This window comes from Dendrobates tinctorius, unplaced genomic scaffold, assembly GCF_039654945.1.
Source record: "Dendrobates tinctorius isolate UK_male_01 unplaced genomic scaffold, ASM3965494v1 ptg000133l, whole genome shotgun sequence".
NCBI lineage: Eukaryota > Metazoa > Chordata > Amphibia > Anura > Dendrobatidae > Dendrobates > Dendrobates tinctorius.
This window is the reverse complement of record NW_027361801.1, coordinates 42,648,020-42,670,949: the sequence shown is the minus strand read 5'-3', so window position 1 is coordinate 42,670,949 and position 22,930 is coordinate 42,648,020.

Sequence of the window (22,930 nt, the reverse complement as noted above, 5' to 3'; positions counted from 1 at the left end):
GCGTGCTCCCCGCAGACATCAGGAGGAGGGTGTCATTATTGATAGTGATGACCTCATCCATGAGGTGGAAATCCGGGAGCCGCTGTGGAACATGGCAAACCGTCTTCATGCCGACCAACCAACCACCCGACGGCTCTGGGATGAAGTCTGTTCTTCAGTTATTGACAACTGGGAGGAACTCAATGCGAGGGCCAGGGATTTTGTGCGTAAGTATTACAACTTCAGTAACTTATATTTCCAGCATGTGAAGTGTGTTGAATACTAAACCTTTTTTTTTTTTTTTTTGCTTCACAGGTGACAGGGTTATCACACGGTGGCGGTCGCTCCGGGATCGCTTCAAGAGGGACTACAACAAAGAGATTCAGACCCCGAGTGGATCGTCGGGAGGACGCCGGGGACCCCAGTACAAAAACTACAAAGCCCTGGTGTTCCTGCGATCTACAATGGCGTGCAGAAGGTAAATATTCCCCAAACAATTCCTGTAGTAGAAATGTTTAACCAATTTTTTTTTCAGCAGACTTAAATTAAATATCAATATTTTTAATATACATTTTTTTTTCTTTTTTTTTTAGCACCATCTGCAGCACTCGGGAGTCTGCATCAGAGTTGCGTCCCTCTGGAGTGATCCCTAGTGAGACCGCCCCCGGTGACCACATCGAGGTATCCGACCCCTCTGTACCTACCCTCTTGTCTGATCCCTCTATCCCCTCCACCAGCACTGGAGCAGCAGGGCAGACTTCATCACATGAAGCTGCTGGTGACGACTTGTTCCCTGTTCCCCACCCCTCAGACACTGCCGCAACATCTCGACCAACTTTTGGTTCTGGCCGGCAGCGTCTGGGGAGTCAGGAAAGGCTGACCTTGTCTGACTGTTTGAGTCTAAACTCAACTGTTCAACACGGTTTCCACACTTATGGACAACGGTTATCTTCTGGGTTGACCATGATCAATCAAGGTATCATGGAACTCAGAAGATACATGGAACAGATGAGTTTAGAATCAAACCAGACACCGAGACATACCTTTTTTCAATCTGTTGTCCGGCAAATGGAAGGTTTAAGTACTCACCAGCAGATGCGTGTGATGCAAGCCTGTCAGAATGCTCTAGTGGAAGTGCTTGCTGAAGCATCTCATCCTCCCCCTGTCCATCCTCCCCCTGTCCATCCTCCCCCTGTCTATCCTTCCACAGTCCATCCTCCCCCTGTCTATCCTTCCACAGTCCATCCTTCCCCCGTCCATCCTTCCACCACCATCCATCACACAGCCGTCCCTCCTCCTACCACTCCCTCTCCTTTCTCTAGTTCCCCATTCCATTCTTCCCAGTACCTACCTTCCCCATTGCATTATACCCCAATGCCCTCGCCATACCCACCCCCACATACACCTTCAATGTACCCACAAACCTCGTCTGTCCATCCACTCCCGTCCCAACCACATGTGTTAAACCCCCCTTCCACTTCTGGTCCTCACCAACTCCCTCTCCAGTCCCCTACCCCCCCTCGATGTGGTCAACCCTGTTAACCCCTCCAATACTATCTCCACCCAACATTATCATAGTTTGTAATTTGCCAAAAAAAAAATTAAAAAAAGGTAATATACCAAAAAAATTAAAAAAAGGTAATATTATACCAAAAAAAAAGTTACCAAAAAGGTAATATACCAAAAAAAGTTACAAAAAAGTAAGAAAAAAAATGTAAAAAAAAAAAAAATACAGTTAATACAAATTGTCAGAAATAAACTGTTTTTTTTCAAAAAACTTTATTGTGATGTTTATTTTTTGCTTCTTTATTCAAATTACACCAGTGGTGTAAAAGGTAAACACAACACTTGGTAACACAACACTTGTTAACACAACACTGGGTAATATTTCACAGTACACCGGTGGTGTACAAGGTACAAAAAAACACTTGGTAGCACAACATTTGATAACCAACACTTGTGAACATTTCAAAGTGTAAAACGCTTGGTACACAACACTTGGTAACTTTACGCTTGGTACCCAACAATTGGTAACACTGCAAAGTGTAAAACTAACCAAATCACATGGTAAAACACAATGCTTGTGCAAAGCAAACACTTGGTAAAATTTCAGATAAAAAAAAAAAAAAAAAAATTACTCACAATTGGTATGAAGAAAATTATATCATGTCATCTTGCCAGTCCACTTGTCCCTCTGGTGTAACAAAATAATCTGCAAAGGTATCCCTAATTCTTGCCACTGAACCAGTACTCCGAAAAGTTTGCTGCTCATAATCCCACAAGGTGGTTTCATACACATTTTCATCGATGGAAACTGGTTCCTTTGAAAGGACAAAATTGTGCAGGATTACACAGGCCTTTACCACCTCATCCACAGTCTCTGTTTTCATTTTCATGGCCGTTAACAGTACTCTCCATTTGGCAGTTAAAATTCCAAACGCGCACTCCACCACTCTGCGCGCTCTGGTTAACCGATAGTTATAGATTCTTTTCTGGTGTGTTAATCCACGACTACCATATGGCTTCAGTAGGTGTTTTGAAAGTTGAAAAGCATCGTCGCCAACGCACACAAAAGGCATTGGTGGGCCTGTTGTTCCAGGGAGTGGTCTTGGAGGTGGGAAGATAAAATTGTCTCCAAAAAAGCGACGGCCTATGGTGGAAATCTTGAACACCTGAGAGTCATTAGAATGACCGTATGCACCAATGTCCACGGCAATGAATTTGCAGTTTGCATCCGAAATGGCCATAAGCACAATAGAAAAGTATTTTTTATAGTTGTAAAACTGTGAACCAGATCCCATGGGTTTCACAATCCTGATATGCTTGCCATCCACGGCACCGATGCAGTTTGGAAACTGGCAGATTTCTTGAAACTTCTCTGCAATCTCCAGCCAACTCTCCTGTGTTGGCTCTGGGATGTATTCCTCCTGTAGAGAATCCCATAATGCCCGGCAGGTCTGTTGTACAATTCCAGCAATAGTGGAAATCCCAATCCGGAACTGGAAATGGAGGGAGGTGAAGGATTCTCCAGTTGCCAGAAATCTTAAAAAAAGGGAAAAAGTAAAATTAATACAAACTACAAGCCATAACATAATAAAAGCCTGCAGAATCTGAAACATTTTAAAAGGTAGATAACTTACCGAAGGGTCACCATCAAACGCTCCGCCGTTGATATAGAAAACCGCATTTGTGTGTCCCTTCTCCGGATTTGTTCTCCAACACGATCCACCAATATCTCAAAGAATTCCACCCGCATGCGCACGTAGTTGAAGAACTTGTCCGGATTCTCCCTCAATTCCAGGTACAGTGTGGAAAAAACGCCACGGGTGAACCTCTGCGCATTAATGGGATGAATCCACTGGCGCCGTCTCCTCATACGCAGGATTCGCAGTCTTCTTTTCTCCCTCTCGATAGCAATAATTGCCAACCGATTCAAGTGAAGATCCAATTCCACACAGAAGCTGTCAATACTCGCAATAACTCCTTCCAGACTCGCACTAACTCCTTCCATCGCTGCCACTAGCTCTAAAACCTTTCAAAGAAATTGTATCACAACACCCTAGATATATTTCTCCCTAGTTTCCAGCATCCAATCACATTTGAGAGCATTTTCCAAGAGCCAATCATATTTGGGAGCATCCCATTTGGAGGAGTGGAAAAACGGATCCGCAAGAAAACGGATCCAACGGATGACAAAAACGGATGCAAACTGATGGAACGGATCCGTTTTGTTGAGGATCCGCAGTAAAATCGGTATGGCGGATCCTCAACAAAACGGATCCGTTCCATCAGTTTGCATCCGTTTTGTTTTCATTTTTGCGGATCCGCCAATTTCAAATTTTGGCGGATTTTGACTGATGGCAAAAAACTGAAGTGTGAAAGAGGCCTTAGGATCAATTAGTAGACAAAGCGCAAGCAGGGAGAACAGAAACATGACAGACGTCTGAAACAGACATTTATGATGACATCCCAGTTCCAAGGCGATGATGTCTCTTTGCCAGGCTGGGTTGGTCTATGTTCCTTCTGCTTGCACTTTCTCAATTCTTCAGGGCACACTGACAATGTGCTCTCTTGCCCACTAGTCACTTCTCTTTAGAGCTTAGGAGGGAGTGCAATGGCAGTATGTGTTCAAAAAAAATATGTCACAGTGAGCGCATATGTTAGAAATGAGAACTAGGGCTACTCAGTAGGTCATGGACTAGACCAGCCAAAGAAACTGATGTCACTGATGATTCTTCATTTCAGGGTGGGGACAGCAGCTACAGTGGTGATTGCAGCGCCTGATGCCTACCCTTTTGAGTATCCCAGCAAGTATTCTCAAACAAAGTGTCATTGGAAGTAAAAAAAATTAAAAATTTTAAAAAAAGAAGCAGACAGGTAGTTAGAGTAGAGGGGGAATGGAAGTCAACTTTTAATTGAAGTAAGTGAGAAAAGTGATTTGATTACATATATAGACATTTAGCATGAGAATCACCTTTGGTTTCGGGCCATCTCTATAATGTAGACTCTCATCTGAAAAGATTGTGTAAAGATTGGCTCTAAGGAACTATACTCACAAGACAAGGTCTGCAAAAGGGCCCATGTATGGTTCTTGCACAGGGGCCCTCTTCTGTATGTGTCAGCCACTGGATAAAGATATCGAGCTCAGCACTCAGATAACCAGTGTGACGCATGATCAACCATTTCTCCATTCACATGGGGAGCAAAAGAACCCTGGTTCTTGAGACTGGAGGAGGTTAGTTGGCAGCAGATTATTCAGGATACTCTCCAAGCGTGTGATAACAGAACTTCTTTATTCAGGAACAAACAGGAACAATATGCTTAATAAATAAGGAATAAATCATTTGTGTGTCTCTATCTGTGTAGCATCTGGAGGAGGCTGCTCATCTTCTACATAGACACAGGGAAAACAGGAAATACAGTCACATGCTATCCCTGTGTGAGCCTCTGGGAGTTTTTTTTTGTTCTAACTTTATGAACAACCTACAAATCTAGCAACTGAATACTCAAAGACAGGAATGGAGTTGTTGCACCAAACATATTCCAACACCCCCACTCAACAAACGACTTATCCTTTTAGTCCCATTGCGGCTCTAAAGTCCACAAACTTGGCTCTTGATAATGGCTTTGTCATACCATGGCTATCTTGTCAGACTAGCAATAAACAAACTCGAGTACACCACGTTCCACTAAGCCATGTAAGTGGTGATGTTTTACATCAATTTTCTTAGTACTTGCACTAATCTCCTCACTGCTGACAAATTTAATGCATCCTCATAGATAACTGTTGGTTGAGCTAATGGCTTGCCGAAATCTTACAAAAGTTGTTTCAACCAAATTACTTCTAGACTTGCATAAGCAACAGAGATATATTCTGCTTCTGTAGAAGATAATGTGACTGATACTTGTTTTCTGCTGGACCAAGAAATTGAATTTTCTCCTAATTTGAACAAGTAACCACTTGTTGATTTCCAATCACTTGAATCTTCAGCCCAATCTGCATCCACATAACCTCTGAGAGTGAGATCTCCTGATGCAGATATCTTAAGATTTAGCCTTTGAGTTTCTTTAAGATATTAAAGAATTCTCTTAATTGCTTTCCAGTCTCTTTGGCGTGGCTTGCTTACACGTCAGCAAAGAATTCCGACTGTGGCTGTGATATCCAGACGAGTTGTGGTTGCTATGTACAGAAGCGCCCCCACTGCTTGTCTGTAACTCTCATTGCTGGGTAACAGATCTTCTCCGTCAAATTATATGTAGGATGGATCCATTGGTGTGGACGCACCTTTGGCTTCTGACATTTCAAACTGGTTTAGGATTGCAGAATTTTTAGAACTTTGGTTGAGAAGAAAGCTCCCATCTTCCTCTCTCTGGATTTGGATTCCCAAATAATATTTCACATTTCCAAGATTCTTAGTCTCAAAGTGTTGGCTGAGAATTTCATCTAGCTTTGCAATTTACTTTTCATCTTGATGAGACATGATTACATTGTCTACATATAGGAGAACATACATCCACTCCTTCGCTACATTTTTTGTAAAGAAAAATGGATCAGCTTGAGATCTTTTAAATCCTTCATCCATCAAAACTTTGTTCATTTTCAAGTTTCCATCTCTTGCCGACTGCTTAAGTCCATAGAGAGATTTTGGCATTTTACAAACAAGGTGCTCTTCACCCTTTTTAATATATCCCTTGGATTGGCTCATGTACAACTCTTCTTCAATGTCACCATGTAGGAAGGATGTTTTGATATCAAAATGTCTCACTGTCATCTTTTGAACTGCAGCTATGGACATTAAAGTTCTGAATGTGGTTTGCTTCACAACAGGAGAAAATGTAGCATCATAATATTCACCATATTTTTGCAAGTATCCTTTTGTGACCAATCTTGCCTTTAACCAGTGAACTTTACCTTCTGAGTCATAATTGTTTTTGAAGACCCACTAACATCCGATAGCTCTTTTTCCTTGTGGTAGCTCAGTAAGCTCCCATGTTTGGAGTTGGTGAAGGGATTCCATCTCTTCATTAGCAGCATTTATCCACTTCTGCTTCTCGTGAACAGGCAGTTTTTGCATCTCTTGCCATGACTGTGGCTCTGGTTCAGGAAGTGTTCTGACCATGTAAGAAAAGCGTCTAACTGGGATACCTTTGTTTGGCCTTTCTGATCTCCTGACTGGAGGTTGACTTGGTTCTTCTGTGCCTTTCTTGGTGACTTCAGAGCTTATCCACACGTCAGTGTTTTCCTTTTTGGCATCTGGGTTTGGTGATTGAGATACTTGTTCTTGATTCTTAGGTTGAATAACTGGTGTAACTTCATGGAATTTGAGCGATGCAGAGTTTTCATCAATCGCTACATCTCTGCTGATTGTTTCTGTGTTGGTCTCTGGGTGTAGGATTCTTATCCCTTTTGATTTTTGCTATAGCCCACCAGGACTCCTTGCTTTGCATATGATTCCCACTTGGAATGTTTTTCTTTGGGAATATACATAAACGTTTTGCTTCCAAATACCCTGAGGTTAGGCTTCTCGCAGTTCCATAGCTCATATGGAGTTTTATTTGTGGCTTTACCTAGAAATCTGTTTTGAAGATAGCAAGCTGTCATGATGGCTTCTCCCCAGTAGGTTGTAGGTAGATTTGCATCAAACAACATACTTCTTCCACTTTCACAGAGAGTACGTTTTTTTCTCTCTGCAATGTCATTTTGTTCTGGATTGTATGGAATGGTAGTCTGGAACACAATTTCATTCTTTTTCATAATGGTTTGCACCTTACCATTTGTATATTCGGCTCCATTATCTGCACGCAGTGATTCTGGCATTCTTCCAAATTTGTTAAACACTACAGCAAGATATTTTCTTCAAGTTTCTGTGGAACTTCATCCTTACTGTGAAGCAGGTAGGTGGCTGTATATCTGGAGTAGTCATCAATAAATTTGAGAAAATATCTCCTTGCTAGGAGTTTGAACACTCATTGGACCACATATATCTGTATGTATCAGATCCAAAGGCTGTGCAGTTCTAGTGATGCTTAATGTAGGAAAGGATTTTCTGGACATTTTCTCTTTAAGACAGCTAGTGCACTTCATCATTTGATCACACTGGTTGATTTCAATGCCATTTGCAAGTTGAGCTAGCTTCCTTACTGCTTCTGGGTCTCTGTACCCAAGACATCTTTGCCATACATGGATATAGTCCTTATACAGATCTTATCTAGCACTGTACACTCTTACTTTGCATTTTAGCTAATAACGCTCATCTTGGATTTTTCCTTCTGCAAGAGTGTGACCCCTCTTTGAGATAATGCAGCTGTTATCTTTAAAAGTAACTACATTCCCCTTTTGCGTGAGCTTCTTTACTGACAGAATATTGCTTTCACGGCTGGGAACATAGGGAACATCCTTTATTGGGATGTTTCTGCTGTGTGCTGAGGAAACTGGACAGTGGAATTAGCCATCTCCTACTCCTTATGAAGTCACATAGTGACCATTATCTAAGATGACCTTTTCTGACTTGCTTTCATTAAGGTCAGTGATGAAATCTTTGTTATTTGTCATATGACTGCTTGCACCAAAACCTATATACCATATATGCTTTGCAGATGAGCTTGTACTGTCATTAAATCCATCTTTAACACATGCAGAATCTTCCTTTACAACTGTTTTAACCCTTTGATGACTGTTCTGCTTTTAAAACTGACTCATTCGTGCTTTCCAAATTCTGCAGTCTGCATTAAGGTGGCCAGGCTTTTTACAGACAAAACATTCTTGAGTTTCTCTTAGATTGCGCTTATATTTAGGGAAATCCTGTGTCTTTAATGTTGTTTCCACTCTGGATTCATTACTGCTGCTTACATGCTGCATTTTTCTATTGAATTCATCCACAAGTTTGCCTTTAGCATACTCTAGTGTCAGCTCATCATCTGGCCATGCATCTAGTGCAGTCAAGAGTGTGTCATAACTTTCTGGAAGATCACTTAATAGAAGTGAACCATGAAAAGTAGATGGAACGAAAACCACCAATGAACCGAGAATAATCCAAAAATATTTATTAAATATTTATTAAATAATTAAAAATTAAGACAAAGATTAAAACAGTTTGCTGATTTCCATGATACAGGACCGAGGTTAGAGATTACATAGACAATATTCATAAAAATAATTAATCCCAGCAAAGAGCAAACAGATGAACGGCATACTAGGGCACACAAATCACCACATTAACAGATGGAGCTATTTATCTGAAGTATTGCGGTATATATTTCAGTAAAAAAATGGAGGTGCTTGCATGAAAAAACATGAATATTTCAATGTGAAGCGAAAAAAGGAGAAATATGCAGCACTCACCAATATAGCTGAAATACTGTGCATTTTTATTTCACATAAATTCCATCAATAGCTATGTGGACATGCAGGATGTTAGAGGAATGCTAGGGGAGGGAGGTGCCGGACAATGGCCATTTCGCGATTACTTGCTTCACCTGGACCCATAGAAGCGAGTAATCGTGAAACGGCCGTTGTCTGGCACCTCCCTCCCCTAGCATTCCTCTAACGTCCTGCATGTCCACATATCTATTGATGGAATTTATGTGAAATAAAGAAGCACAGTTTTTCAGCTATATCGGTGAGTGCTGCATATTTCTCCTTTTTTCGCTTCACATAAAAATAATTAAGCAACATTTGATTAGGCAAGAGCAAAAAAATATTATATAAAAATACAGAAAGAATATAATTCATTAATACGTGTATCACATTAACCAATTTGACCAAAAGTGAAAAGATATATAGTAAAGCGAACACTATTGTTCAAATAGATAAAGTGCACAGTGCTAGGGATAATAAATGTGACTAAATTTACAAGCCTAATAGGAATGTGGAGCAAAGAATGCAGGATTGAATCCAATAGAATGAGTAAAATATCTCTCAAATCATCTGATTGCCATTCAAGTCATTGTACAGATCCCCATTGGTACCTAGAGCCACAATATTGAATGCTACTACATAAACCAGGCAAACAGAGTGAAAGATAGTACACTTACTGGAGTCAATTAATGAATAACCTCAGTATCCCCATTGCCCCAATGCACGTTTCATTGATTGACTCCTGAAGAAGATCAACATTAGAAAATCTGGCACATTAGTGGTCAAAACACTTAATAGAAGTGCAGCGGCATTAAAATGTTTAATTTTTTCTCTAAGTGCTTCTTATATAGTCCTGCATATTCTGTTTATCACTTAGCTTAGACTGATACAGCTTTCTCATGAGATAAAGCTTATTGCTGAGATTTGATCTTTCATGCACTTTCTGTAACTCATCCCACATCTCCTTTGCAGTTGCACACTTGCATATATGCACAACCTGATTATCATCTACACTGAGGGAAATCGTGCTTTGTGCTTTATGATCCTTCTCTAGCCAATCATCCTGTAATGGATGAGGCACTCGTTCTGGAGTATATTTCCACATACCTTCTCTTATGAGCTGCAACTTCACCTTGAATTTCCAGGACTGGTAGTTCTGGTTAGTGAGGCTTGGCACTGAGAACTTGACAGGATTGCTGCTAGTGGACATCTTCTCTGTTGCAGTGTGCTGCTTTTGCTCTCGGATTCTGTTGCTGTTACTCTGGGGTTCTCTGTCACTCTGGGTCCATAACTTGTTGGCAGTGGATTATTCAGAATACTCTCCAAGCGTGTGACAACAAAGCTTCTTTGTTCAGGAACAAACAGTGTCAATATGCTTAACAGATCAGGAATAAATCATTTGTGTCTCTGTGTGCAGCATCTACAGCAGGCTGCTTCATCTTCCATACACAGACACAGGAAAAACTGGAAATACAGTCACATGTTATCCATGTATGAGCCTCTTGGAGTTTCTTTGTTTGTTCTAACTTTTTGAACAGCATACAAATCTAGCAACTGAACACTCATATACAGGAATGGAGTTGTTGCACCAAACATATTCTAACAAGGTTCCAGCGGTCAGATCCCAGTGATCAAGAAGGTATCCTCTATTCTTTGGATAGAGAATAACTTCCAATTTGATAAATATGCCTTTTAACATAAAAACATAACACACCAACCCTCAAGATGCCCCACTCTTTTATATAAGATAAAATTAATATATTGAGTAAAAACAAATTCAAACCAAACTTCAGCAAAAAAACTAATGCAAAGAATAGGGGGAAAAAAGGATAAAATATACATGTAAAGCATACTATATTGTATATATATTATTTATTATTTATATTAATAACTGTGTTCTTGTTTACACAAACAAATCACACAAAAAAAGATCAAGATTACAGTTATAAATTAAAATTATGGACACTATATAAGACCAAAGGCTAATTGATTAAACTAGCATGACTCCATGTGCTCCTTATGTTCACTGTTGTAATGCCTGGATTTCAATTGGTGTCCAAATATTTTTTTGCATTACTGATGTGAAAATACCAACATTTTTACATAACTCCTCATTGTCGCAAAAATGTTGTGACTTTTCAAAGAGTTTTACGTTAACATTTTGTCGCAATCACTTGTGTTTTGAATAACATGTACGGTATATTTCCATCTCTTTTTTCCTGTTTTTGCATAGGTTTTTTTTTGTTATGGTTATTTTATATATTATTTTATAGTTTCTCAATCAGTATATGGGGTATCTTAAGTATCAGTCTTTTATGTTTCTCGTGCTTTAGAGTCATAGAATCATAGAATTCTAGAGTTGGAAGGGACCTCAAAGGTCATTTTGTCCAACCCCCTGCTCAGTGCAGCGCAGGATTCATTAAACCATCCCAGCCTCTGTTTGAAGACTTCCATTGAAGGAGAACTTACCACCTTTCATGGCAGCCTGTTCCACTCACTGATCACCCTCACTGTCAAAACTTTTTTTCTAATATCTAATCTGTATCTTCTCCATTTCAGTTTCAAATGTGTATCTTTTCCTTTCTAAATTTCTCTAGATTTAAGAAGCCAAACTTGTCAGGGATGAAACTTAAGGAAGATGGTCACCAATCTCAGAAACTCAACGGAGAATAAAGAAGTTCTCAGATGGCATTATCATCCAGAGGAGAAGAGAGAATCTTACTCTATGGAACCGCTTATTGTCAAATTTTCCAACGAGACAATGCATTTCTGAGAACCAGGGTCCCTCTCTTTGTTTGAAGGGGTAAAAAATTGAGATGTAGAAATGCTTGATATGATATAGTGATATCAAGATTTTCTGCATGTCAGTTCTTTCATCTACACAAAGAGAAGGGACCTGGTTCTAAAAAATGCATTACCTTGTTGGAATGTTTGGCAATAAATAGTTCTAGAGGACAAGAAGATCTCTTCTATTGTTAACTGTGCCACATAGGTACTTCTTTCTTTATTATTGGATTTCCGAGATAGGCTTTCACATTCTTCCATACTGCTCAGTGATGGGAATTATGAGATAGCTGCTGCAAAAAAACATGGTGGGTGACTTATGGAAGGTCTGCTATGGATAGGTGGGAAATTGGAAACGTAAAAACTGTTTTAAAAAAACAAACAATTGCTACTGTTTTTCCTTTTTTTAAAAGGTCAGGTAACCCTTTTATTTCCAATTTATTTCCACATTTATAGTAGTGAATCACATACCTGTCCAGAGTGTGACAATTACTGCTGCTTTAAAAGAACATAAATGTATCGAATGGTGGGGCAAGGTTTTATTCATCCGGATTTGTTCTCGAAATCCTTTGCACCTTTTAATCTTGTAAAACCTCAGCAGCAAATGATACCTAAAGTGGCTTTCTCAGTAATGATAACAGTGACACATTAATGGGGTATGCCATCTATGTCTGATTGGGCTGGGTCTGACCACTGTGACCCTTACTCCCAAATTAAGTGACAAGGATGCTGGAATAGCAACATACTCCAATCAGAAAACACAACTGAGCCAATAAATGACATCATAATTTTTGCAACTTTTTTTCCTTTTCATAAATTGCTTGGAAATTAAAACCTGCTTGTGATGTTTCAAGGTGGACCCTTAAGCATGTTCCCTAACTAACAGAACAAGGTTCTGTATATGTTTTGTGAATTGAAAAAAAAAGGATTGAAGCGGTTTGTCAGATGCAGAAAGAAGCAAATATATCAAGGCACCAATTCAAAACAGCATTGTAAAATTATCCCAGAAAATAGCAACTTGTTTAGATCATAGTCGGTGCTGCAAATGCTGAGCTTTGAATAAATGTTGCGGAAAGAAAGAATGGAGAAAAGCAGCACTCACCGAATCTTCAGAGCTAAAAATCCTTTGTTCCAAAACCTGTAGATATTCCTTATATGGCATGAGGCATGCAGGTGAGGTGAGGGAGATTACCAGGCGAAGGGGGGGGAGTGGACGACGTTAATTTTACATCTGACTGACAATTCTGCCTGTCCATTGCATAACCTATGGCAGGTGCGGAAGAGCAGTGCAGTTGGGTAAAGAGTAGAGATGAGCGACTTTGTCTTTTTTAGGGTCGAGTCGGGTTTCATGAAACCCGACTTTCTCAAAAGTCGAGTGGAACGAAATCGGCCGACTATCGTGAAAAGTTGAAGGTCCGACTGAAACACGAAACCCAATGCAAGTCAATGGGGAAGCAAAGTCGGGAGGGAGTGGAAGACAGTAAGCACACCTACATGCTGGGCCGCTTTTTTAAAGTGCGCGAAAACTCTCTCTCTCTCCCCGGATGCTGCACATGTCATCTCATTGCCCACAGTGTACGTCCTTGCTCAGTGGCTGAAAAAAGTCACGTGCAGGCATTCTGGGAAATCCAACTTTGGCGCTCGGGTCGGCGACCACATGGCCAACCTCACGCTATGGTCGGGTTTCGCTTTTGCGAAAGTTGGCTACTTTTTGAATTTGACCGACCCATTTTGCTCAACTCTAGTAAAGAGTTGAAGAGGGGGATGGCTCATGCAGTGAAAAGAGATTTCCTGTTTCTACATGGAGCTTAGATGGAATCAGCTAGACAGTTTTTAATGTGATGTGATAAACTTATCCTAGAAGAGAAGAATGAGCAAGGTAGAAAGGTGAAATGAGCAATTGTAAGTGCACAGTGCTATATAATATGTGATTGCAATATATTAAGTGATAAAAAAAATTGATGGGAGGAGGAGGGCTTCTTTAACTGCATTTATCTTTTAGGGTACTTTTTGGTTTCCTCTATATTAGAAGGATTGGATATTAGTGTACTGGATCACCAGTAACAGAACACATTCCCTCCAATTTATAATGTGAGTATTGGTACCACCAGGTATGGAAACTTTGTCTAAGGGATCACCAGGGAAGGAAGTTCTTGCCTAGTGAATCACCAGAGAATTAATATCTGCTCATTGGGTTGTAGTAAACTGCTTGATGAATTTTATGAAATGCTGCTAGGTCACAAATGGTGCAGATTATGAACTGTGCTACAAATATGAAGAACTTTAAAGTGGACTCACATTATTCTGCCGTTATTTGGGAGATTCATTCTGCTTCTGATATTTAGCTATATACCAATGTACTGGAGACTTTTGTACAAATCTTAATAAGTCTTACTGAATTTTATAGAAAAACAGTGCTTGCATCTGATGATCTTTCTGTCTATTTGAATACCGCTGTATGTTCAATGCACATATCAATAAGGCCATCAATATAATTGTAATAAACAAGAAGAAAATGACACAAATGAAAGCAGCAAGGGATGGTAACTGCATTCTCTTCTGTGCTGAAATCTCTTTATGTTTCCTCACCGCTAAGACAATTTTGTAATAGAAATCTTTTTCCTGTACAAGGGGAATGACATGCAGTACTGATTGTCAGTGGATGTAATTGACTGTCATGTCATCAGAGAGGTTTGATGCAATGGGGATGTGATTGGCCACTGCAGGTGCACTCGCTGGCTTATGGGTTCATCAATCTTACCCAGTCAACTTGGCATTCAATAGAAATGGAGTGGACTGAATCAATGTGGCCTGTACAACAATCCTACCTACAGACCATGCACTGACTGGGTGAGAGATGTGATTCTATTAAAAATTTGTGTTATTTGCAAAAAATCCATATTTCAGCGTGACCCGATCTGTGTACTTGTACAGCTTTGCATGCAAGTACACTTTAACTAAGATGATGTTTAGAATGACAAATAATTTCTATAAGCTTTTACTTCCTACTAATAAGGAGCATTTGTTTAACAGTGGAAATGCTAATGATATAGAATGGAAGTGTGTTGTGCACAGTGCCATACTTAGCAGATCAAATTAATTTGTTTTTATTTATTTTTTTAATTTTATTTTTTAATGTATTGTTAAATATTGCACAGTGCTGTACAGAGATTGTCCTTCGGCTAGGGCTACATGGTAACTTTTGAGACACAGGTCACGCACCCAAAGATTGCTAAGTGTGACTGCTACATCGCAGCTCAATACAAGTGAATGGGGTAGCATTGCGACCACTAGGGTACTGCCAATGCAAAAAGCCAGTCTCCCTAAACCCATGAGGGCCTACGCTGTTGCGATTTAGTTGTTATGACACCCTTTTGATTATTCACTTGTAATTAGAGTTGAGCGATACCGTCCGATACTTCAAAGTATCGGATCGGAATGGATCGGCCGATCTTTAAAAAAAGTATCGGTATCGCCGATTCCGATACCGGAAGTCCCATTCAAGTCTATGGGACTTCCGGTATCGGAATAAGAAAAACCCTGTTTTTGCCTTGTACAGCCTCTCTGGGGTCTGTACGGGCCTTTCGGGGGGCTGTGCCGGCCTGCCAGGGGGTCTGTGCAGGCTCCGGTGGTCTGTGCCGGCCTGCCGGGGGGCTGTGCCGGCCTGCCGGTGGTCTGTGCAGGCTCCGGTGGGCTGTGCCAGCCTGCCGGTGGTCTGTGCAGGCTCCGGGGGGCTGTGCCGGCCTGCCGGGGGGCTGTGCCGGCCTGCCGGTGGTCTGTGCAGGCTTCGGGGGTCTGTGCAGGCATCGTACGATGGGACTACAAGTCCCATCGGGCGATGCCTGCTACCATGACAGTGATTGACACATTAGCCAATGATGGGACAGTAGTAGTCCCATCATCCGGCTAATGTGTTAAATGTTAAAAAAAAAAAAAAAAATACTACATACATACTACATACATACTACATGCATGCTACATACATACTACAAGCTACATACATACTACATGCTACATACATACTACATATATACTACATGCATGCTACATACATACTACATGCTACATACATATTACATGCTACATACATACTACATATATACTACATACATACTACATACATGCTACATACATGCTACATACATACTGCATGCTACATACATACTACATGCATGCTACATGCATGCTACATACATACTGCATGCTACATACATACTACATACATACTAAATACATACTACATGCATGCTACATGCATGCTACATACATACTACATACATACTACATGCATGCTACATGCATGCTACATGCATGCTACATACATACTACATGCTACATACATACCACATACATACTACATACATACTACATGCTACATACATACTACATATATACTACATGCATGCTACATACATACTACATGCTACATACATACTACATACATACTACATACATACTACATACATACTACATGCATGCTACATGCATGCTACATACATACTACATGCTACATACATACCACATACATACTACATACATACTACATACATACTACATACTACATACATACTACATACATACTACATGCATGCTACATACATACTACATGCATGCTACATGCATGCTACATACATACTACATGCTACATACATACCACATACATACTACATACATACTACATACATACTACATGCATGCTACATACATACTACATGCTACATACATACCACATACATACTACATACATGCTACATGCTACATACATACTACATACACTCACTGGCCACTTTATTAGGTACACCTGTCCAACTGTGTGTTAAGACTTAATTTCTAATCAGCCAATCACATGGCGGCAACTCAGTGCATTTAGGCATGTAGACATGGTCAAGACAATCTCCTGCAGTTCAAACCGAGCATCAGTATGGGGAAGAAAGGTGATTTGAGTGCCTTTGAACGTGGCATGATTGTTGGTGCCAGAAGGGCTGGTCTGAGTATTTCAGAAACTGCTGATCTACTGGGATTTTCACGCACAACCATCTCTAGGGTTTACAGAGAATGGTCCGAAAAAGAAAAAAAATCCAGTGAGCGGCAGTTCTGTGGCCGGAAATGCCTTGTTGATGCCAGAGGTCAGGGGAGAATGGGCATACTGTTTCGAGCTGATAGAAAGGCAACAGTGACTCAAATTGCCACCCGTTACAACCAAGGTAGGCAGAAGAGCATCTCTGAACGCACAGTGCGTCGAACTTTGAGGCAGATGGGCTACAGCAGCAGAAGACCACACTGGGTACCACTCCTCTCAGCTAAGAACAGGAAACTGAGGCTACAATTTGCACAAGCTCATCGAAATTGGACAGTAGAAGATTGGAAAAACGTTGCCTGGTCTTATGAGTCTCGATTTCTGCTGCGACATTCGGATGGTAGGGTCAGAATTTGGCGTAAACAACATGAAAGCATGGATCCATCCAGCCTTGTATCAACGGTTCAGGCTGGTGGTGGTGGTGTCATGGTGTGGGGAATTTTTTCTTGGCACTCTTTGGGCCCCTTGGTACCAATTGAGCATCGTTGCAACGCCACAGCCTACCTGAGTATTGTTGCTGACCATGTCCATCCCTTTATGACCACAATGTACCCAACATCTGATGGCTACTTTCAGCAGGATAATGCGCCATGTCATAAAGCTCGAATCATCTCAGATTGGTTTCTTGAACATGACAATGAGTTCACTGTACTCAAATGGCCTCCTCAGTCACCAGATCTCAATCCAATAGAGCATCTTTGGGATGTGGTGGAATGGGAGATTCGCATCAGGGATGTGCAGCCGACAAATCTGCGCCAACTGTGTGATGCCATCATGTCAATATGGTCCAAAATCTCTGAGGAATGCTTCCAGCACCTTGTTGAATCTCTGCCACGAAGAATTGAGGCAGTTCTGAAGGCAAAAGGGGGTCCAACCCGTTACTAGCATGGTGTACCTAATAAAGTGGCCAGTGAGTGTATATACTACATGCATGCTACATACATACTACATATATACTACATGCATGCTACATACATACTGCATGCTACATGCATGCTACATACATACTACATACATACTACATGCTACATACATACCACATATATATTACATACATACAATACATTCATACAATACATACATAGACATACAGTACATATAACATAGAGTAACATACTTACCAATACTTGTCACATTGTTCCCCGAAGCCATTGTCTTTTCCGGAATAAATATTAACATAACAAACCACAAAAATACTCACCCACGATCCGAAGCAGTCCACGAGTGTGTCCCACGACGATCTTGGGTAGAGAACTGCAGCATCAGATGATGCTGCCGTTCTCTACGGGCTGCAGGAATCCAATGACGGAAGGTAGGTATCCTTCCGCACTGTATTCCTCCGCCACTTAAAAAAAAAAGAGTCCCTAGTCTCACTTTATGCCATTGCTGTGTGGGAAATTCCCACGCAGCAATGGCATAAAGTGAGACAAGGGACTTTTTTTTTTTTAAGTGGCGGAGGAATACAGTGCGGAAGGATACCTACCTTCCGTCATTGGATTCCTGCAGCCCGTAGAGAACGGCAGCATCATCTGATGCTGCAGTTCTCTACCCAAGATCGTCGTGGGACACACTCGTGGACTGCTTCGGATCGTGGGTGAGTATTTTTGTGGTTTGTTATGTTAATATTTATTCCGGAAAAGACAATGGCTTCGGGGAACAATGTGACAAGTATTGGTAAGTATGTTACTCTATGTTATATGTACTGTATGTCTATGTATGTATTGTATGAATGTATTGTATGTATGTAGTATATATGTGGTATGTATGTAGCATGTAGTATGTATGTAGTATGTATGTAGCATGCATGTAGCATGCAGTATGTATGTAGCATGCATGTAGTATATATGTAGTATGTATGTAGCATGCATGTAGTATATATGTAGTATGTATGTAGCATGTAGCATGTATGTAGTATGTATGTGGTATGTATGTAGCATGTAGTATGTATGTAGCATGCATGTAGTATGTATGTAGTATGTATGTAGTATGTATGTGGTATGTATGTAGCATGTAGTATGTATGTAGCATGCATGTAGCATGCATGTAGTATGTATGTAGCATGCATGTAGCATGCATGTAGTATGTATGTAGTATGTATGTAGTATGTAGTATGTATGTAGTATGTATGTAGTATGTATGAGGTATGTATGTGGTATGTATGTAGCATGTAGTATGTATGTAGCATGCATGTAGCATGCATGTAGTATGTATGTAGCATGCATGTAGTATGTATGTATGTAGTATGTATGTAGTATGCATGTAGTATGTATGTAGTATGTATGTAGTATGTATGTAGCATGCAGTATGTATGTAGCATGTATGTAGCATGTATGTAGTATGTATGTAGTATATATGTAGTATGTATGTAGCATGCAGTATGTATGTAGCATGTATGTAGTATATATGTAGTATGTATGTAGCATGTAGTATGTATGTAGCATGCATGTAGTATATATGTAGTATGTATGTAGCATGTAGTATGTATGTAGCATGCATGTAGTATATATGTAGTATGTATGTAGCATGTAGTATGTATGTAGCATGCATGTAGTATGTATGTAGTATGTATGTATGTAGTATTTTTTTTTTTTTTTAACATTTAACACATTAGCCGGATGATGGGACTACTACTGTCCCATCATTGGCTAATGTGTCAATCACTGTCATGGTAGCAGGCATCGCCAGATGGGACTTGTAGTCCCATCGGACGATGCTTGCACAGACCCCCGGACATCAGCACAGCCCCCCCGGCAGGCCGGCACAGCCCCCCGGCAGGCCGGTACAGACCCCCACAGGGTGCACAGACCACCGGCAGGCCGGCACAGCCCCCCGGCAGGCCGGTACAGACCCCCACAGGGTGCACAGACCACCAGCAGGCCGGCACAGCCCCCCGGCAGGCCGGTACAGACCCCGGGCAGTCCACACAGCCCCCCGGCAGGCCGGCAGAGACCCCCGGAAGGCCCGAAATGACGGCGCATCATGATGCGCACACACCGCGCATCATGATGACATCAGGCTGTCAATCAACTTTGAACTTCCGATTCCGATGCCGAATTCCGATATTGAAAAAATATCGGAAGTCGGTATCGGAATTCCGATACAGCAAGTATCGGCCGATACCCGATACTTGCGGTATCGGAATGCTCAACACTACTTGTAATGCACTGCAATGTAGCGACAACATCTAGAAATCTTTGGCTGTGCATCCTGTTACTGTGTAGCCCCAGCCTTATTCTAAAAAATCTCTCACGACATGAATTTGTGGAGTTTATTGATACATAAGTATTGCAGTTTCTCCTCCTGTATTTGTTAGTGCCGCCATTCTCACAGACTGCACAGCTCTCCTCTTCTCAAAAGAGGAGTTGAGGGTCATTTGACCAGACCTGTCCACTAGACTCCTCTTGTTAAAAAAACACTGCACATGGAAAAGTTGTTTTACAATTTGAGGAGGCTGATGACTACATCTGGTCATATGTTCCTCCATCAGCAGCCATTCTGAGAACAGGAGAGTGGTGTTATTTATAGTGCGTGAAGAAGGCAGCACTGAAAAGTGGTGGCCAAACTTATAATACTTTTATATTAATAAGTGCCGCAAAATTATGTTCTCAACACATTTAAAAAAAAAAGAAGATAAAGTGGACAGTTTCTTTAAAGCAGCACTCCAGTGAGGTCATTTATTGCAGTGCTGGATTGGTGCAACTAATGTAAGGTCGTTGACTCTAGTCTTATACTCACCACCCATCTTTATCTTTTATCAGTTGCTCTCTACTCGTTCTCCAATAGTTTGTGACCTGCTGATTCGCTCCTGCATTTGCTGGTGAGAGTAGGAGGTCACTTTTTAATGCAATACTATGAGAGCCTCATTCTCTTTCTCATAGACTTGCATTGAGAGCTTGTAACTGCTACCTCTGACTTCTGGTCAGTCAATTAATGTAGTCACAACAAGATGGTGTCACAGGACTGAAGTGGCGCTGGGAAGAGTGAGAGATGGCGGAGGGTGAGTATAATATTGCTTGCAGCTACCTTATGTTAGTAGTAGAACTCCAGCCCTGAAATAAAGAAAAAACACTGGAATTGTGCTTTAAGAACAATAAGAAAGAGTTGAACGTTTCCAAGAGAAAGTATAAAAGTAGTAACCCCATTAGCAGTGAGGAGGTTTGTTAATAAGCAAAGATAAATCCAAAGATCACACTTTCTGGACTGTACAGTTCAGTAGAATTTTTGGTTTTCACATTTTCATCGCCACAATTGAATGCCATACCCATTACAGTTATCTTATTTGAAAGGTTCCATTAGAGAAGTCTTTCCCAACAGCAAACCACAAAACACAGCTCCTGAACTTTACAAAATATCGTGGTAACTTTGAAACAAACTGTGTGCTGCTGCCTGGTGGGAAAAAAACATGGAAAGTGTCAACACGATTGTCATGTTAGATAAAAAGAGGAGACTGTATACAAAGAAAAGAACTTGATGCTCTCTAGGAGTAGATCATTTACACCTTAGAGCTGTTTTATAGCTAGTGGTCCTGGGGCTTTTGTAAATTCCACTAAATACCATGTAATTTAAGTGAGAAATACAGACATGCATAAAAGTGTTTCCACCCTTCAAATTGTTCCAGAAAATGAAGTATTTCTCCTAGAAAATTATTGCAATTACATATTTTTTGTTATACACATGTTTATGTCATTTGTGTGAACTGAAACAGCATAAAAAGAACAAAGACAAAAAGGCAAATTGGACATAATTTCACACAACCCCCCCAAAATTGGCCAGACAAAATTGTTGGCACCTCTCCAAAATTATGAGTAAACGACTTTGTTTCAAGCATGTAATGCTCATTCAAACTCACCTGTGGCAAGTAACAGGAGTGGGCAAAATGAAAATAACACCTGAAATTAGATAAAAAGCGGAGACGTTGACTCGTCTCCATGTGTCACACTAACATGGAGAACAGAAATAGGAGAGAAAAACTGTCTAAGGACATGAGAAACAAAATTGTTGAAATAATATCAACAATCTCAAGGTTACAAGTCCATCTCCAGAGATCTTAATGTTCCTTAGTACACGGTGCGCAACATAATCAAGAAGTTTACAACCCATGATACTGTAGCTAATCATCTTGGGCATGGATGACAGAGAAAAATTGATGAAAGGTTGCAATGATGGATAGCCCGGATAGTAGATAAGCAGCCCCAATCAAGTTCCAAAGAAATTCAAGCTGTCCTGCAGACTCTGGGTGCATCAGTTTAATTGCGAACTATCCATCCATATTTGAATGAAATGAAACGCTGTGACAGGAGACCCAGGAAAACCCCACTGCTGACATAGATACATAAAAAAGCTAGATTGTAGTTTGACAAAATGTAGTGAGTAAGCCAAATATTTCTGGGAAAGCATGTTGTGGACAGATGAAGCTAAGATAGAGCTTTTTGGTAAAGCACATCATTCTACTGTTTACCAAATATGGAATGAGGCTTACTAGCACTGGGTACCTTGACTGCAAGGCATCATGAAATCTGAAGATTGCTAAAGGATTTTGGGTCACAATGTAGTCCTCAAAGTCAGAAAGCTGGGTTTATATCCTATGTCATGAGTCTTCCAGCAGAACAATGATCCCAAACATATTTCAAGAAGCACCGAGAAATGGATGAAAACAAAACGCTGGAGAGTTCTGAAATGGCCAGCAATGAGTCCAGATCTAAATCCCATTGAACACTTGAGGAGAGATCTTAAAATTGCTGTTGGAGACAGCACCCTTCAAATGTAACCTGGAGCAGTTTGCAAAAGAAGAGTGGCCCAAAATTCCTTTTGAGAGGTGTAAGATTGATTGCAGTTATTTACGAGTATAGCTAAGGGTGTGCAACCAAATATTAAGTTGAGGGTACCAACAATTTTGTCCTGCCCATTTTTGGAGTTTTGTGTGAAATTATGTCCAATTTGCCATTTTTTCGTTTTATTTTTTTATTGTTCCAGTACAAACAAAGGAAATAAACATGTGCATAACAAAACGTGTAATTACAATAACTTTTTATGAGAAATACTTCATTTTCTGGAATAATTTCAAGGGTACCAGCACTTTCAGCCATAACTGTAAGTGATTGCATCAATATAGTACCAATTGTAAAGCCTCAAAATCAAAGGTTAGCGATAACCTCCCCAATATCTAAACTTGAACCCATTTTAAAACTGTGATGTACATAAAAGTCAAGTGTCAACATACCAATGTCAAGGAT